Genomic DNA, 16,245 nt, shown 5'->3' with positions numbered 1-16,245 from the left:
GTTACACTGAAAAGATGGACCAATATCGCGGGCAGTCTAAGCGCAAGTAATGACTGCCACAGGCTTTTTTCACTACGTAAACGGGAGGGCCATTGATGCTTCAGCACCTCATTCTCAGCATTGTTGGATGTGCAGCTGCCTCAACAACCATAAGAAGAAGGACAAGGAGAAGAAGCACTTATTTACAAATCCTGATGGCAGATCGCCACCCCAGGGAGAGAGCCTGGAGGTTTTCGGATGAAGCTTTGGAAGCATTGGTTTTAGTGGCGGAGAGAAGGCGGGCGGTCCTGTACCTGCCAACTGGCAGGAGGCCCTCGCCACAAGTCTGCTGGACTATATGGGGGGAGGTGGCATACCACGTCACAAGCAGCACTCTGGTCCCCAGGAGCACAGCCAGTGCAGGAAGAAGTTTAAGGACCTCACACAGGTGGTCAGGGTGAGTGAAGGCTTCAACAAATGCTACATACAAGCTTCACACACTGCTCAACGCACCACACCCCAGTACTCACCCACCAACCTTCTCTACCCAGCAACACTCACACCCACACCTCACACCTTGCACACAATGACAACTATTCAACTATGGCAGGCACAAGGGTAATTTGTTATTAGAATTTATGTGATATATGTGATATATGTTTATAGAGACACTTATTAATGGTGTTTGGAATATTTTGTGGTCTCTCTCTTTCACCTTTGCACCCAGGAGGATGCCGTGATATGGCATGAGACAGGGATGGTATGATGGGGATGTGGTGAGCAACGGGGATCTGGGGTTTCATTCATTTGAAAGGAGGGCTCCTCCTGAGCGGTCAAGGCAATGGAACCGTTGCTTCAATAAGCCGATGGTCTGCTCGATGATGATCCTGGTGGCAGCATGGCTCTCATTATGTGTGTGCTGGGCACGAATGTTGGGGTTCTGGAGGGCAGTCATGAGCCAGGTGGAGAGCGGATAGCCCTCGTTTCTGAGCAGTCGCCCTCGAGCTTGATGTGGCTGGAAGAGCGCTGGCACACCGGTCTGGTGCAGGATGAAGGCATTGTGGCTGCTGCCAGGATAGCGGGCATTGACATTAAGGATTTGCTGTCTGTGGTCACACACCAACTGCACATGAAGTGAGTGAGTGATTTTTAGCAAGTGTTGTACTTTGAAGCCTTTTAAAAATAATGAGGCAGTTTTGTACTTGCCAGAACACTCCCTGATACCAAAGAACCTTGAAATGACTAAGGAAAACTCTTCCAGTAGCAGGAAGTAGCACACAGCCACTCAAACTGCAAAACCCTGACAGGTGCGAGTGATTGGTAAGGATCCCTTTAAATAGCATCACTGGAGCTGGCTTCCTGCTGCTGCATGCCACCTGAAGCTGTCATTGTTTTCTCCAGCCAGTAAGTACATTGGCTAAAATGATGTTGGGAAATCGGGCATCCAGTGAGCGTTGCACACTCACTGATGTCACGCTCTCCATCGTGACGAGCTCCCTGGCAATCGAGGTTACTGGCAGCACTACCAGAAACACCAATATGGTGTGGGGTGCTGGAACCAGCATCAGCTGGCGTTACAGCTGTCAATGACACTTTAACGCCATCTTGGCACTAACGTGTGGCACAAGCCACACAAGTTTCTCCCCCTAAATTCCCCTTTCCACCATGAGCTCGCCATGGCTGCAGTATTTATGATCCACAGGATATACTGCAGCAACTCACCAAGGCTATTTCAACAATACCTCCCACCCCTGCAACCTTTACCACCAAGAAGAAAAGAGCAGCAATGTCATAAGAACCATCACGCCCATGATCCCCTCTAAGGCACACACCATCCTGACTTGGACATATACATCGCTGTTTCTTCATCATCGCTGGGTCAATATCTTGAAATTCCCTACCTAATGCCACTGTGGGAGCTCCATTTCCACAAGGATTGCAGCGCTTCAAGGAGAAGGCCCACCACCACCTTCTCAGGGCAACTCGGGATGGGCAATAAATGCAACCTTGCCAGCTTTGCCCACATCCCAAGAACAAATTGAAAAAAAAAACAATTCCAACACCAGGCAGTTCATTTACTTACTAAACCATCAGGGGAGTTCTTCCAAGGCCATTACTTTGCTACCTGCTATTTGCAAGGTCCGAAACATTTAAAGCTTGTTTTATTATCTGAGAATAATGGATAATATGTTTGTAGAAGATGATGATTCACATCAGTGATGTGAAATAGATATTCTAGTCTGCAAAGCTCTAAAATGATGCTTCCTGGCTACAGAATCATTCCCATGTTGCTCACTGACTGTATTGTTCTGCAGCGATGCAATCACAATATCCTCCAATGTGATTTCAACAATGTAATTTTGACTGTCATCAGCTTACTTTCATTGAGACAATAACATATATCAATATAGTGAGGAAAAGACTGCAATTAAATCTTGAGATTCAGATGACATCCACAATTAACCTCAGCTTTTCTCTTCTGACACAGAGGACACAGTTTTAAGGTGATTGGCAAAAGAACCAGAGGTGACATGAGGAAAAGCTGTTTTACGCAACGAGTGGTTAGGATTTGGAATGCACTGCCTGAGAGGGTGACAGATACAGATTCAATAGAAGCCTTCAAAAGGGAATTGTATAAATACTTGAAGGAGAAAAAATTGCAGGGATATGGGGAAAGAGCGGGGGAGTGGGACTAACTGGATTGTTCTTGAGAGAGCCGGCGTAGACTCAATGGGCCGAATGGCCCTCCTTCTGTACTGTACTATTCTCTGATTATATGTCAGACCTGAATATCAAGATCGAACGTTAGTGTTTACCGTCTGTAATTAAATGTATTGCACAGGTATGCAAATATCATCTGTTTTTAAATCCTGGTTCATCAACGTCCATAATCATAATTTGGCACAGGATGTTCCACTTGTCCTTTCACAAGAATATCGGTAATATTGCACAATGCAATCTATATGTAAAAGTTGAATCCAGTTTCTAGCAAGATATTTTTTCCACACTGTTACATTGTGATGTCACTGGTACTGCAGTGTTGCGTCTTAGAAATGACTCCCAACTTCAAATACAATTGATTACTAAAAAAAAGTATGCAATAAAATATCTTTATTTATATAAGGATAATCTTAAACAATCTATCATAGTATGATTTTATTTAAGATGGCAAAATACACCAAGCAAACACTTTAAATAAAGTATTATGCTAAATTGTTTAATCACATATATATTGTCCATAAGTGGTACTGAACCCCTCCAATAATCTGAGGCATGTAGCGAGCGATGTCAATTGCTGCTTTCATAGCTAAAATAGGCAAATCCAGGTAAACTATGTTCAGCTCAAACTAACTAGCTCTGGCCCTGCTCAGGACCAAACAACAACAATCTCATGGGTGACACTTTTAAAGTTGGTCATTTTACACACCCAAATATTTTTCCTGCTGTGTTTTATTTAATAAAACGGCCCTCACACTGTCATCATTCAGCTACTTTGAGCACCATTAAAGAAATCCCTTCCAACAACAACTTGCATTTACATAGATAGCACCATTAACATAAGAAATTCATCCCACAGTGCTTCATTGAAGGAAATAGACAGGGAAACGGATGCCAAGCCGTGGCAGCAAAGATTAGTAAAGGTGACAGAAAGGCTGGTTGAGAAGATGGGTTTTGAGAAGCCCTTTAATGGAGGAGAGAGAAGCGGAGAGGCAAAGGGGTTTAGAGAAGGAGTTCCAGAGAGTAGGCTCTGCCACAAATGATGGGGTGAAGGGAGGGGCGAGAGCACTACTCTCTGGAACTCCCTCTATAAACTCAGAGCAAGATTTGCAGTTTTTTTTTTGATTTTACCTAATAACCATTGACGTAAGAAAACTACTAGGCACTTGGTCTGAGTATTAAACAAGGCTTTAATGAACTGTTTTTCAACATGGAGATCTAGTTGTGTCCTTCACTAGTTCTTGTTAAAGAATGTCCTGCACAAGCTGGGCCCATGCCCGAGTATTTATACTCTCCCTGGACAGTGCCACCAGCAGGCCACCCAGCATTATTACATAAGTCATTTTCACATGAATGACAAGATTCATGTCAACCATCGTCTTCCTCTCAGTCATTAAATCCGTTACATCCTCCAAGAATTCCAATCAATTTGTTGGCTATGGCTTGCATTTAAGAAACCTTCATTGCCCTGATTTATTGCCTTTAATCTAGCTGCAGTCCCTTTAGTTGCTTTAGTATAATAAATATTAACATTTTTCACATTATAAATATCAAGTTAAAAGGCTTAGAATTCCCAGGATCATGTTTCAGACCTTTTAGTTCATTTCCAATCCTCTGTGTTCAATTAATTTTGTAAAATTTCCTCCTCACTCCCTAATTCTATTCTTATTTATTTTGGTGAATTTTAGATAGATCCTACCTGCATCTGGTATTTTATGAACCATTAGATTTTACTGAGTATCTTAAACCACTATTTTCTCAATAACTTGGGCGGATTCCTCCATTGCAGTTAAATACTGATGAATACTACATTTTTCGGCAGTACACATTAATTGAAAAGATCCAGCATTCTTTTAACATCCCCATCTTATCAGTCTTATATTTAAGAAGCTTACTCTTTCTTCAGTATGTTCCATGTTACAAAATTGCCTAACGAATAGTGGATAATAACAACAGAAAATGCTGGAAAAACTCAGCAAGTCAGGCAACATCCGTGGAGAGAAATTTGAGTTGACGTTTCAGGTTTGACCCTTCTTCAAAACTGGAGAGAAAAGGAACTAGATCGAAGGCAGGGCTGCGATCGGACAAAAGAATAAAAGAACCAAAAGAAGTAAAAGAGATTAGAAGCTAGACGAGATGGTAATAGGCTGTGATTAGGTGTAAAGTGTACTGGCAGGGCAAAAGATAGCTGCCAGGTGTGAGAGAGAAACAAAAGGAAAGGGGGGGGGGGGGAAAGGAAAGGAGTGGAAAAATATAAGTGAAAATGAAATAGGGGCCGAGGTTATGATCTGAAATTGTTGAACTCGATATTGAGACCGGAAGGCTGCAGAGTGCCTAATCGGAAGATGAGGTGCTGTTCCTCGAGTTTACGTTGAGCTTCCGTGGAACAGTACAAGAGGCCAAGGACGGTGAGGTCCGAGTGGGAATGGAGCGGTGAATTGAAATGACAAGCGACCGGAAGCTCGGGGTCACCCTTACGGACTGAACGGAGGTGTTCCGCAAAGCGGTCACCCAATCTGCGTTTGGCCTCCCCAATGTAGAGGAGACCGCATCGTGAGCAGCGAATACAGTATACTAGATTGCGAGAAGTACAAGTAAATCGCTGTTTCACCTGGAAGGGGTGTTTGGGGCCCTGGACAGTGGGGAGGGGGGAGGTATAGGGGCAGGTGTTACATCTCCTCCGCTTGCACGGGAAGGTGCCAGGCGAAGGGGAAGGGCTGTTTGGGGTGATAGAGGAGTGGACTAGGGTGTCTCGGAGAGAGCGGTCCCTGCGGAATGCTGAAAGGGGAGGGGAGGGGAAGATACGTTTGGTGGTGGGATCACTTTGGAGGTAGCGGAAATGCCGGAGGATGATCCGTTGAATGTGGAGGCTGGTGGGGTGAAAGGTGAGGACAAGGGGAACCCTATCGTGGTTCCGGGAGGGAGGGGCAGGGGTGAGGGCAGAGGTGCGGGAGATAGAACTGACACGGTCGAGGGCGGTGTCAACCACGGTAGAGGGGAATCCTCGGTTGCGGAAAAAGGAAGACATGTCTGAAGCACTGGTGTGGAAGGTGGCATCGTCGGAGCAGATACGGCGGAGGCGGAGAAACTGGGAGAATGGAATAGAGTCCTTACAGGAAGCGGGGTGGGAGGAAGTGTAGTCCAGGTAGCTGTGGGAGTCAGTGGGCTTGTAGTAAATATTGGTCGATAACCTATCCCCAGAGATGGAGACGGAGAAGTCGAGGAAGGGAAGGGAAGAGTCAGAGATGGACCATGTGAAGGTGAGGGAAGGGTGGAAATTGGAGGCAAAGTGAATGAAATTGTCAAGTTCGGGGCGAGAGCAGGAAACGGCACCGATACAGTCATCAATGTATCGGAAAAAGAGGTGAGGGAGGGGACCCGAGTAGGACTGGAACAAAGATTGTTCCACATAGCCCACGAAAAGGCAGGCATAGCTAGGACCCATGCGGGTACCCATAGCAACACCTTTGATTTGGAGGAAATGAGTGGAGTTAAAGGAGAAGTTGTTCAATGTGAGAACAAGTTCAGCCAAGCGGAGGAGGGTGGTGGTGGATGGGGACTGGACGAGCCTCTGTTCAAGGAAGAAGCGGAGTGCCCTCAGGCCATCTGGGTGGGGGATGGAGGTGTAGAGGGATTGTACGTCCATGGTGAAAAGGAAGCGGTTGGGGCCAGGAAACTGGAAACTGTTAAAGTGGCGGAGGGCGTCCGAAGAGTCGCGGATGTAGGTGGGAAGAGACTGGACAAGGGGAGAAAAGATAGAGTCAAGATAGGAAGAGATAAGTTCCGTAGGGCAAGAACAGGCTGAAACGATGGGTCTACCAGGGCAGTCCTGTTTGTGGATCTTGGGAAGGAGGTAGAAGCGGGCTGTGCGGGGTTGGGGAACTATGAGGTTGGTGGCAGCGGGGGGAAGATCTCCAGAGGAGATGAGGTCAGTGACAGTCTTGGAAACGGTGGTTTGATGTTCGGTAGTGGGGTCATGGTCCAGGTGGAGGTAGGAGCAGGTGTCGGAGAGTTGGCGTTCAGCTTCCGCTAGGTAGAGGTCAGTACGCCAAACAACAACAGCACCACCCTTGTCAGCGGGTTTAATGACAATGTCAGGGTTGGATCTAAGAGAATGGAGTGCTGCAAGTTCAGAGGGAGGTAGGTTGGAGTGAGTGAGGGGAGCAGAGAAATGGAGACGGCCGATGTCACGGCGGCAGTTAGCGATGAAAAGATCTAGAGAGGGTAAGAGGCCAGGGGGAGGGGTCCAGGTAGAATGGGAATTCTGCAAGCGGGAGAAAGGGTCAGTTGTGCGGGGGGAGGACTCCTGGCCAAAGAAGTGGGCACGGAGACGAAGGCGGCGGAAAAAGAGCTCAGCATCGTGCCGAGCTCAAAATTCATTGAGGTGGGGGCGTAAGGGGATGAAGCTCAGGCCTTTGCTGAGGACTGATCGTTCAGGGTCAGAGAGTGGAAGGTCAGAGGGGATAGTGAACACACGGCAGGGGGTGAGATTGGGAGAAGGGGGGTCAGAGGAAAGTGAAGGGGAAGAAGGTTCCGGAGGGGCGTTGGTGTCCAAGAGTTGATGAAGCTTGCGATCCTTGACATCGGAAAGGAAGAAGAAAAGTTTTTTGTTGAAGCGTCGGATGAGTCGAAGGATGAAGTGGAACTGAGGACCCAGACAGCTTTGAGATAGAGTGCGCCGGTGTTGCTGAAGAGAGAAGTCGAGTGTGTTCATGTGGCGCCGCATGGCGTTGAGCGTGGATCTCAGGATGCAGCGAGAGCAGTAGTTCGAGGAACGATGAATATCTTGGAAGCTCCACGGAAGCTCAACGTAAACTCGAGGAACAGCACCTCATCTTCCGATTAGGCACTCTGCAGCCTTCCGGTCTCAATATCGAGTTCAACAATTTCAGATCATAACCTCGGCCCCTATTTCATTTTCACTTATATTTTTCCACTCCTTTCCTTTCCCCCCCCCCCCCTTTCCTTTTGTTTCTCTCTCACACCTGGCAGCTATCTTTTGCCCTGCCAGTACACTTTACACCTAATCACAGCCTATTACCATCTCGTCTAGCTTCTAATCTCTTTTACTTCTTTTGGTTCTTTTATTCTTTTGTCCGATCGCAGCCCTGCCTTCGATCTAGTTCCTTTTCTCTCCAGTTTTGAAGAAGGGTCAAACCCGAAACGTCAACTCAAATTTCTCTCCACGGATGTTGCCTGACTTGCTGAGTTTTTCCAGCATTTTCTGTTGTTATTTCGGATTTCCAACATCTGCAGTATTTTGCTATCGTAATAGTGGATAATAGTTTAGCATAAACATTTGGGTGATTGGGCAGATGCATGGCAGGTGCAGTATAATGTGGATAAATGCGAGGTTATCCACTTTGGTGGCAAAAACAGGAAGGCAGATTATTATCTGAACGGCAATAGATTGGGAGAAGGGGAAGTGCAACGAGACCTGGGTGTCCTTGTGCACCAGTCGCTGAAGGTAAGCATGCAGGTGCAGCAGGCGGTTAAGAAGGCAAATGGTATGTTGGCCTTCATAGCGAGAGGGTTCGAGTACAGGAACAAGGATGTCTTTCTGCAGTTGTACAGGGCCTTGGTGAGACCACACCTTGAGTATTGTGTGCAGTTTTGGTCGCCTTATCTGAGGAAGGATGTTCTTGCCATGGAGGGAATGCAGCGAAGATTCATCAGACAGATATCTGGGATGGCAGGTATGACGTGTGAGGAGAGATTGGGTCGATTGGGCTTATACTCGCTGGAGTTTAGAAGAATGAGAGGGGATCTCATTGAAACTTATAAAATTCTAACAGGACTAGACAGACTAGATGCAGGAAGGATGTTCCCGATGGCGGGGGAGTCCAGAACCAGGGGTCACAGTCTAAGGATAAGTGGTAAGCCATTTAGGACAGGGATGAGGAGGAATTTCTTCACCCAGAGAGTGGTGAACCTGTGGAATTCTCTACCACAGAAGGCAGTTGAGGCCAATTCATTAAATATATTCAAGAAGGAGTTAGATATATTTCTTAAGGCTAAAGGGATCAAGGGATATGGGGAGAAGGCAGGGACAGGGTACTGAGTTTGGATGATCAGCCATGATCTCATTGAATGGCGGAACAGGCTTGAGGGGCCGAATGGCCTACTCCTGCTCCTATCTTCTATGTTTCTATGTTTCTATAATAACTGATTACCAATACCCAGGTATACCACTTGAAAAGGGCCCGCTTCAAAGCAATGAGGGAAGAGGTTAAGCAAATTGACTGGCGGCGCTACTCAAGAAACCCTCAGTTGAGGACAAATAGAATATTTTTTAAGAGCATACGACTGAGCATGAAACATACCAAGCACCAGTAAATGCAGTCCAAGCAAACATAATCATAAATGGATTAACAGGACAATATAAAGCGGAATAAAGAATTGACTTTTTCCCAGTGACATCCCTCACCCTTTTCCCTACTAGGAGAATGGTGAGGGAAGTCTCTGGGAAAAATACAGGAACTCTCATAAAAGTGTAAAAAAAGGAAGCTGTAGGGGCAAACAAATATAGCTGTAATAGCCAAATAACACTATTAAAACATTCTTCCAGTATTATAACAGCAAAAGAATCATCATATGATAGTTGTAATCCCTTCAGAATGCTGATGGGTTTGAAATTGAGAATGAACTAAAAATAGTTGACATATTAAATTATTGCTTCCTCGAAATATTCACCAGAGAACACATTAATAGCATACCATTCATCATCGGAGATCCTATAACTAAGCTTAGAGGCCTAGAAATTCAATTGTGCAGTGCCCGTTTTTTCAGCTGAAAAAGACACTGCGGGATCCAATATGGCGTGCAGTGAGTGCGCGCTCAGTCCGCACCGGATGTGCGCTGCACGCCATATTGTCCAGGGCGCCCGCCTGAAACTGCTGCTAAGCCTATTGCTTATGCAAATTTTGGGTCTAATGCTTGCTCCAGGCCGCTTTGTAAAATTAGTTGGCAACTGACTGCAGCATCCACCGTGCATGCTCTGGTCAGTTTTCTCAGGCGCACAGCAGCTAAACCAGTGGTCCTTTGATGGAATGCTGGAGGCTTCCACCAAATAGGTAGGTTTAAAGTGTTTCACTTACCTGAATATTGTCCAGGAGGAGCAGGTGGGCCAAAAACCATGGTGCAGAGCTTACCCTCCTTTTAAGGGCCTACATTCCAGCTCAACTCCGCAGTCGAGCCGTTGGTTTTCCCACTCCAACCGCCCCGGTCGTGCAAGCTGCCTGTCAGTGCTTTTTTCTCCCCCATCCTATGCCACGAATGCTAAAGGCAATTGTTGTACCTGTAATGCTGTAGTGTAGTAGTGAGATTCGGTAAATCAGAGCAGACCACAGGTTGTCTATGTGGTGCTGGGTGGTCCGTTTGTTCAGAGAGGTAGCAAAGGAACTAGACAAGAACTTTCATCTGACAAATTAGAAAATGCAGGTCCTTCCTCACAGGCAATGTAATTAATAACAGAAAGCTTGATTGTTCAAACAATGACTATATCCAAAACCAATGCATCAGATTACTTCACACAATATCTAAAATATATAAATACACATCCAAAAAAGTCAGCTGTGATGGTATGTTTCCGCTAAATTGTGAAACTTGCAGTTTAAACATTAATCTTCTTTCCTATAGGCGCACATGGTGCAAATTTAATAAATGACCTTGGAGCAGTGGAAAACAGAATAATTCACTCATAATGCCAGATTATGAAATGTACTCCCCCTTCCAGCTCATGAATTATATGGGCTGCCATCACTCAAGAATTATTTTGCACATTCACTAGTCTGTGGGGTTTGTACACAGCTAAGACACAAGAGGGTGAGAATGTTGTGGACATATGGCAATATTTTATTGTGTATTCACAAAACTTGTAAAATAAAGATCCTTAAAATGTTCTGTTTCTCCTCCTTCTGTCACAGTTTATATTTGTTCAAAAATGATGTCTGTTAATCTTTCAAAGAGACACTTTCAAACATTAATCAGCACTCAGCAAACATGTAATTAAAAGTAGTCTGTGCTATTGTGTGTGAAAGTACAGAACGCACTGTCCATTCAGTCATCATGCATCAGTCCATTCAGAATGCTGGGAACACTACGAGGCTAAAGTCCTCTCTGAACTTGGGAGAAATACTACTGAAAACACGGAGGGATTCAATAATAGAATTCCAAATAACAGTTTCAGTGCAAGTTAAAATAAATTAAAAAGAGGTTTCTCGTCTTTCAGTCTTTTTTGTTATAGGCTTTACATCTCGTATAAATAATTACAATAACTACCATTAAATGAAACACTGGCTTGATATAATTAACATATAAAATAATTTCACTTAATAAGCTCCTTCCCATTGTAAAGGACTCCTTCTACTTTGCCTTTCCCCACCCCACCATATATTTCTTTTGCATTACGAGGCTGAGCAGGTAATCCCTGTGAATGCCATTCTGTATCCATTCACAGGAGGTTCATGAAACAGTCAAGATGTTTCATCTGATGAAAAAGGAAGACACTTCTTTTTCCAGTACATTGATGACTGTATCAATGCCGCTTCCTGCTCTCGTCCCGACTGGAAAATGTCATCAACTTTACTTTCCACCCCTCCCTCGCCTTCATATTGTCCATCTCCGACTCTTTCCTTTCCTTCCTCAACTTCTCTATCTCCATTTCTGGGGATAGGCTATCAACCAATGTCTAATATAAGCCCACTGACTCCCACAGCTACCTTGATTACACTTCCTCCCACCCCACTTCCCGTAAGGACTCTATTTCATTCTCCCAGTTTCTCCGTCTCGATCGCATCTGCTCTGACGATGGCACCTCCCACACCAGTGCTTCCGCTGCCTTGCTTTTTCCTCAACCGAGGATTCCCCTTCACCATGATTGACAGGGCCCTTAACCATGTCCATCCCATTTCCCGTACTTCTTCCCTCATCACTTCCCCCCTCCCAGAACCATGATAGGGTTCCCCTTGTCCTCACCTTCCACCCCACCAGCCTCCACATTCAACAGATCATCCTCTGACATTTCCGCCATCTCCAGCTTGATGCCACCACCAAATACATCTTACCCTCCGGCCCCCTTTCAGCATTCCGAAGGGACCGTTCCCACTGCAACACTCTGGTTCACTCTTCCATCACCCCCAACACCTGCTCCCCTTCCCACGGCACCTTCCCGTACAAGCGCAGGAGATGCAACACCTGCCCTTTCACCTTCTCCCTTCCCACCGTCCAGGGCCCCAAACACTCCTTCCAGGTGAAACAGCAATTTACTTGTACTTCTTTCAATTTAGTATAGTGTATTCACTGCTCACAATGTGGTCTCCACTACATTGGGGAGACCAAACGCAGATTGCGTGATTACTTTGCTAAACATTTCCGTTCAGTCCGCAAGCATTGAAGGGATAATTACTAGTCCTAGCCCTTTTCGGGCTACCCCAGATCAGGCATATTCCCCAGACGTTCACCTTCAACTAAAGTTAGAGATAGCCAAATTCTATAAGATGCTTAATTAGGTCTAAAGGTCCAGGCTATCTCTCTCTAAAGGAAAGGAATGACTGAAAATGTTACCGTCCTCCAGATAGCATTTTTAATAAGTTTAACTAGACTGTAACCTTCCGGATATTATGAGGATCCGGAAAAACCCCCAGAATTCTGCAACTCCTCACAAAAGAGTATACAGAGATTGAGTTCACGAGTTTGATACAGAAATACTCTGTGAGACAATTCTAAAAATATATAAATTTATTAAAGAACCGACATTCAGTTAACAGCTTGTGAGTCAATCGTGACTTTAACAGTTCAAAATACAAATAGCTTACATTTCTTATTCTCAGAGATCCTTATTCTTAAATCTTAACTTCGTACATTTTTACATTTCTTAATCCAGAATATCCACCAAAATCAAATAAGAGTACCTTTTCGATCCCCGAGACTCAAAGAGTTAAAAACTTACAGAGACTGCCTCTGAAGTTGAGAAACGCTTGCCCTTTCCAGCGACTTCTGACTTTCCATCTGAAAAGCTCTATTTTTATATCATTTTTTAGTGGTTTATCCTTTGAAGTTTTCTGCTGATGTAAGCTAATTATCTCTGGTCATTCTTTGTTGAATTATTTTCTATTCTTACTGTCATTTCAGCTGCCAACTCTCAGAATCCTGTCTACTGTATAGGTGTTTCAAAAACTTATTCTAAAATGGTTATTACAGATTTATCTCTTTGATGCCATTCTTATCGAAGTTCTTTCATTCAATTTCTAAATCACCTCTGCCATTTGAATGCAGACGTCGTGACCCCTATGTGTTCCAAGTTCAACACAAACACAATGTAATTGCTTGGTGTATCTATTGAAGTCATATCTACAAAGTCTTCTGTAGGTATCATATTTATAACATGTCAATCAAAAACACTTCATCTAGGGTGTTCCATGCATTTCTTAGCTACTTCAATTAGTTGTATATTAATCATGTTTCCTGCTTCATTTGATGTTACTTTTACAAAGGCACATGGTTTTTTAATGTTCTATGTTTCTGTTTGAAGTGTAAGTTTTTAACACTTTACTTGGGCATTGCTATTGTGTTGGTTCCAAACTGCAGACGTTCTGGAAGCTGCAACTTGCTGTTTCAATAGGGCCATTGTTTTAGTATTAACAATCAATTCCCATTTCAAAAGCTTGTGTGGTGTTTACAACTTGTGTTAACAACTGATCTTATCTCAGAAGCCTGTATTGACAGCCTGTGTTGCCGAGGCTTTCCAGACTTTTAAACCCCTGTATGTCATGTATTAATAATATCAGAAATCTGTTCATAGGATGGTGCATCTCTTGGAATATGGCTACTTCCTTTACAGCGTGACACTGAGCTTCCGGTCATTTGCCATCTTAATTCTCTATCCCACTTCCACTCTGACCGCTCGGTCCTCGGCCTCCTACAGTGTTCCAATGAAGCTCAACGGAAGCTTGAGGAACAGCACCTCATCTTTCAATTAGATCCATTACAACCTTCTGGACTCAACATCGAGTTCAACAATTTTAGATCATAACCGCTGCTCCCATTCTTTCAGACAGCAGGTGCTGATAATGATTCCGATGCTCATTTAATCTCTCTTGCCTTCCACCCTATCACAATCCTTCCCTTTTGTTTGTTCCTCCCTTCCCGCCTTTCCCTGCCTCTGCACCTGCTTAAAACCTGTTACATCTGTAACATTTTCCAGTAATGATGTAAGGTCACCAGCCTGAAACGGTAACTCTGTTTCTTGCTCTACAGATGGCCTGCTGAGTATTTCCTGCATTTTCTGTTTATATTTATGGTATTCTCTATGCCCAATATGTACTCGCAATGCACAATGCTGTGTGCCAGCATCGCAAAAGCTGAACTATGGGGGCAATTTTAACCTAAGGCTGCCGGGAAACTGACAGGATCGGGTGCAACATTGGTTTTACATCCACATTACACCTCAACTTTTATATTCTAAGGGGAAAAAATTTGGTTGCTTTGCGCCTTGCGTTAGGGCCCTAAGAGGGTTCTAACAGGGCGTAAAGCAACTAGCGCCCAGGCATGGTGCCGCCATCGCCTCCCGCGAAATACAGCGGGAGATTAGCGGTAGCGGCAACAGTTGTCATCGCCGATGGCGCAGCTCCGTGGGAAGCTATCACCGCCATGCGCAGCGCCCCGCCCGTGCCCCGGCCGCGATCTTCAGTAGCGCCCCCTGACTTACCGCCGGATGCTATGTCTAACGGGGTCAGGGGGGCCTACCTGCAGCCGGGGTGCCGCTATTTAAAGGCGAGGTGCCGGCGCGGCCATTTTTGTTGCTGGCTGCCTGCCAGCACCTGCCTCTGCTGCCGTCCCTAGCCTTCTGAGCAGCCCCCCACCCCGCGGAGTGCCGGCTGCACTCCATGAGCCTGGCACTTCTCTTGAGTGCCAGGCTCTTTTGCCAGCACTCCGATCCCCGGTGGCCCAGCTAGGCCCCGGGTCGCGTTGCACAAAGCCCCTCCCCTTTAAGAAGGGGAGGAAGGCCTGAAATACTGCGGTGCAACATGCCACAGCGCGTAGCGCCGCGATATTCCCTCACAGCACCCCAAGAGGAAGGTGGGGCACTACCACTCAATTTCAGCCGCGGGGGCGCTAATTTTTTCGGGGCACTACTTGAAGTTAGCGCCCCAAAGGGGGCGCGACTCAATTTTTCCCCCATACCTCTTGCCAGTAAACCCAGTATTTGGTTCATTTTTTTTAATCACCTTATCCACTTGACGTATTGCTTTTGTAAACCTGAATCCCTGAATCCCTCTGCTCTTTCAAATCACCCAACCTTCCCTCATTTAATGTATAATTATTATTTTAATTTTTTTACCGAAAAGTATCACCGCACACTGAATTCTATCTGCCACTTTTTTTCCCATTCTGCCACTTTATCAATACCCCCTCGCATCTTCCTTTAGTCCTCAGAATTATTTACTGTGCTCCATATTTTAGTATCTATTGCAAATTTAGATACCACTCATTCTAGCCTTATATCCAAGTCATTGATGTACCCAGTGAACAGAAGTGATCCCAGAACAGACCCCTGTGAGACAACCCTACCCATTTCCAACCAGTCTAAGACCGGAATTTTGCCGGTGCTCAGAGGGTGGGTTCATGAGCGGGTCCGCTGTCAAAATCGAAAAGATCAGTTGGGATCCTGCTGTCAAGCCCCCTTCATGTCAGTTTTCCAAGTGTCGGGCCTGTCTGCGCTTTACAGACCCGACACCAAGTGGCGGGTGAGCCAATTCAGATACTTAAGAGCTTGTTAAAAGGTGCTTAAATACCAATTTATCATGTACTTAGCATTTTACCAGCTTTTTCATGAGGTTCCTGGTGCACTGAGATCATGTCAGGTAAGTAAGTCGGGCTGTCAATGACTCTCCATTCCTCTGAATTGTTGACAGCTGCAAAAGTGGTACAAAAGCTACCATTTCACAGCTGTTCACTTTCCAATCTGAGAAGCTGGAGCCATCAGGATTTGGAATACACTTTTCAGCTTTATGCAGTTTGGAAGTGTTTGGTGTAAACTCTCTATCCCCTGACAAAGCCATGTTGGCTATCCTTGATTAATCCTTGCCTCTCCAAGTGGAGACTAATTATGTCCCTCAGAATTTTTTCCAATAATTTCCCTACCACTAATGTTAGGCTCACTGGCCTGTAATTCCCTGCTTTATCCCTACTACCCTTCTTGAACAATGGTACTACATTAGCTGTCCTCCAGTCCTCTGGCACCTCCCCTGTGGCCAGAGAGGTTCTGAAAATTTGTGTCAGAGCCCTTGCAATCTCCTCCCTTGCCTCACACAGCAGCCTGGGATACATCTCGTCTGGGCCTGGGGATTTATCCACTTTTAAGCCCACTAAAACCGCTAGTACCTCCTCCCTCTCAATACTAATTTGCTCAAGTATATCACAATCCCCTTGCCTGATTTCACTCAGTTTGAGTTACTGATCTAATCCATGCCGCAGTGGGAGGTCAGATGCTTCCCTACACAGAGGGAGGAAAATCTGTGAGGTTCATTAGCATTGCCCCCCTGCACC

Source organism: Somniosus microcephalus, chromosome 18, assembly GCF_052327205.1.
Source record: "Somniosus microcephalus isolate GS21.2 chromosome 18, FLI_Smic_1.0, whole genome shotgun sequence".
Taxonomy (NCBI): domain Eukaryota; kingdom Metazoa; phylum Chordata; class Chondrichthyes; order Squaliformes; family Somniosidae; genus Somniosus; species Somniosus microcephalus.
This window is presented reverse-complemented; position numbering follows the sequence as displayed.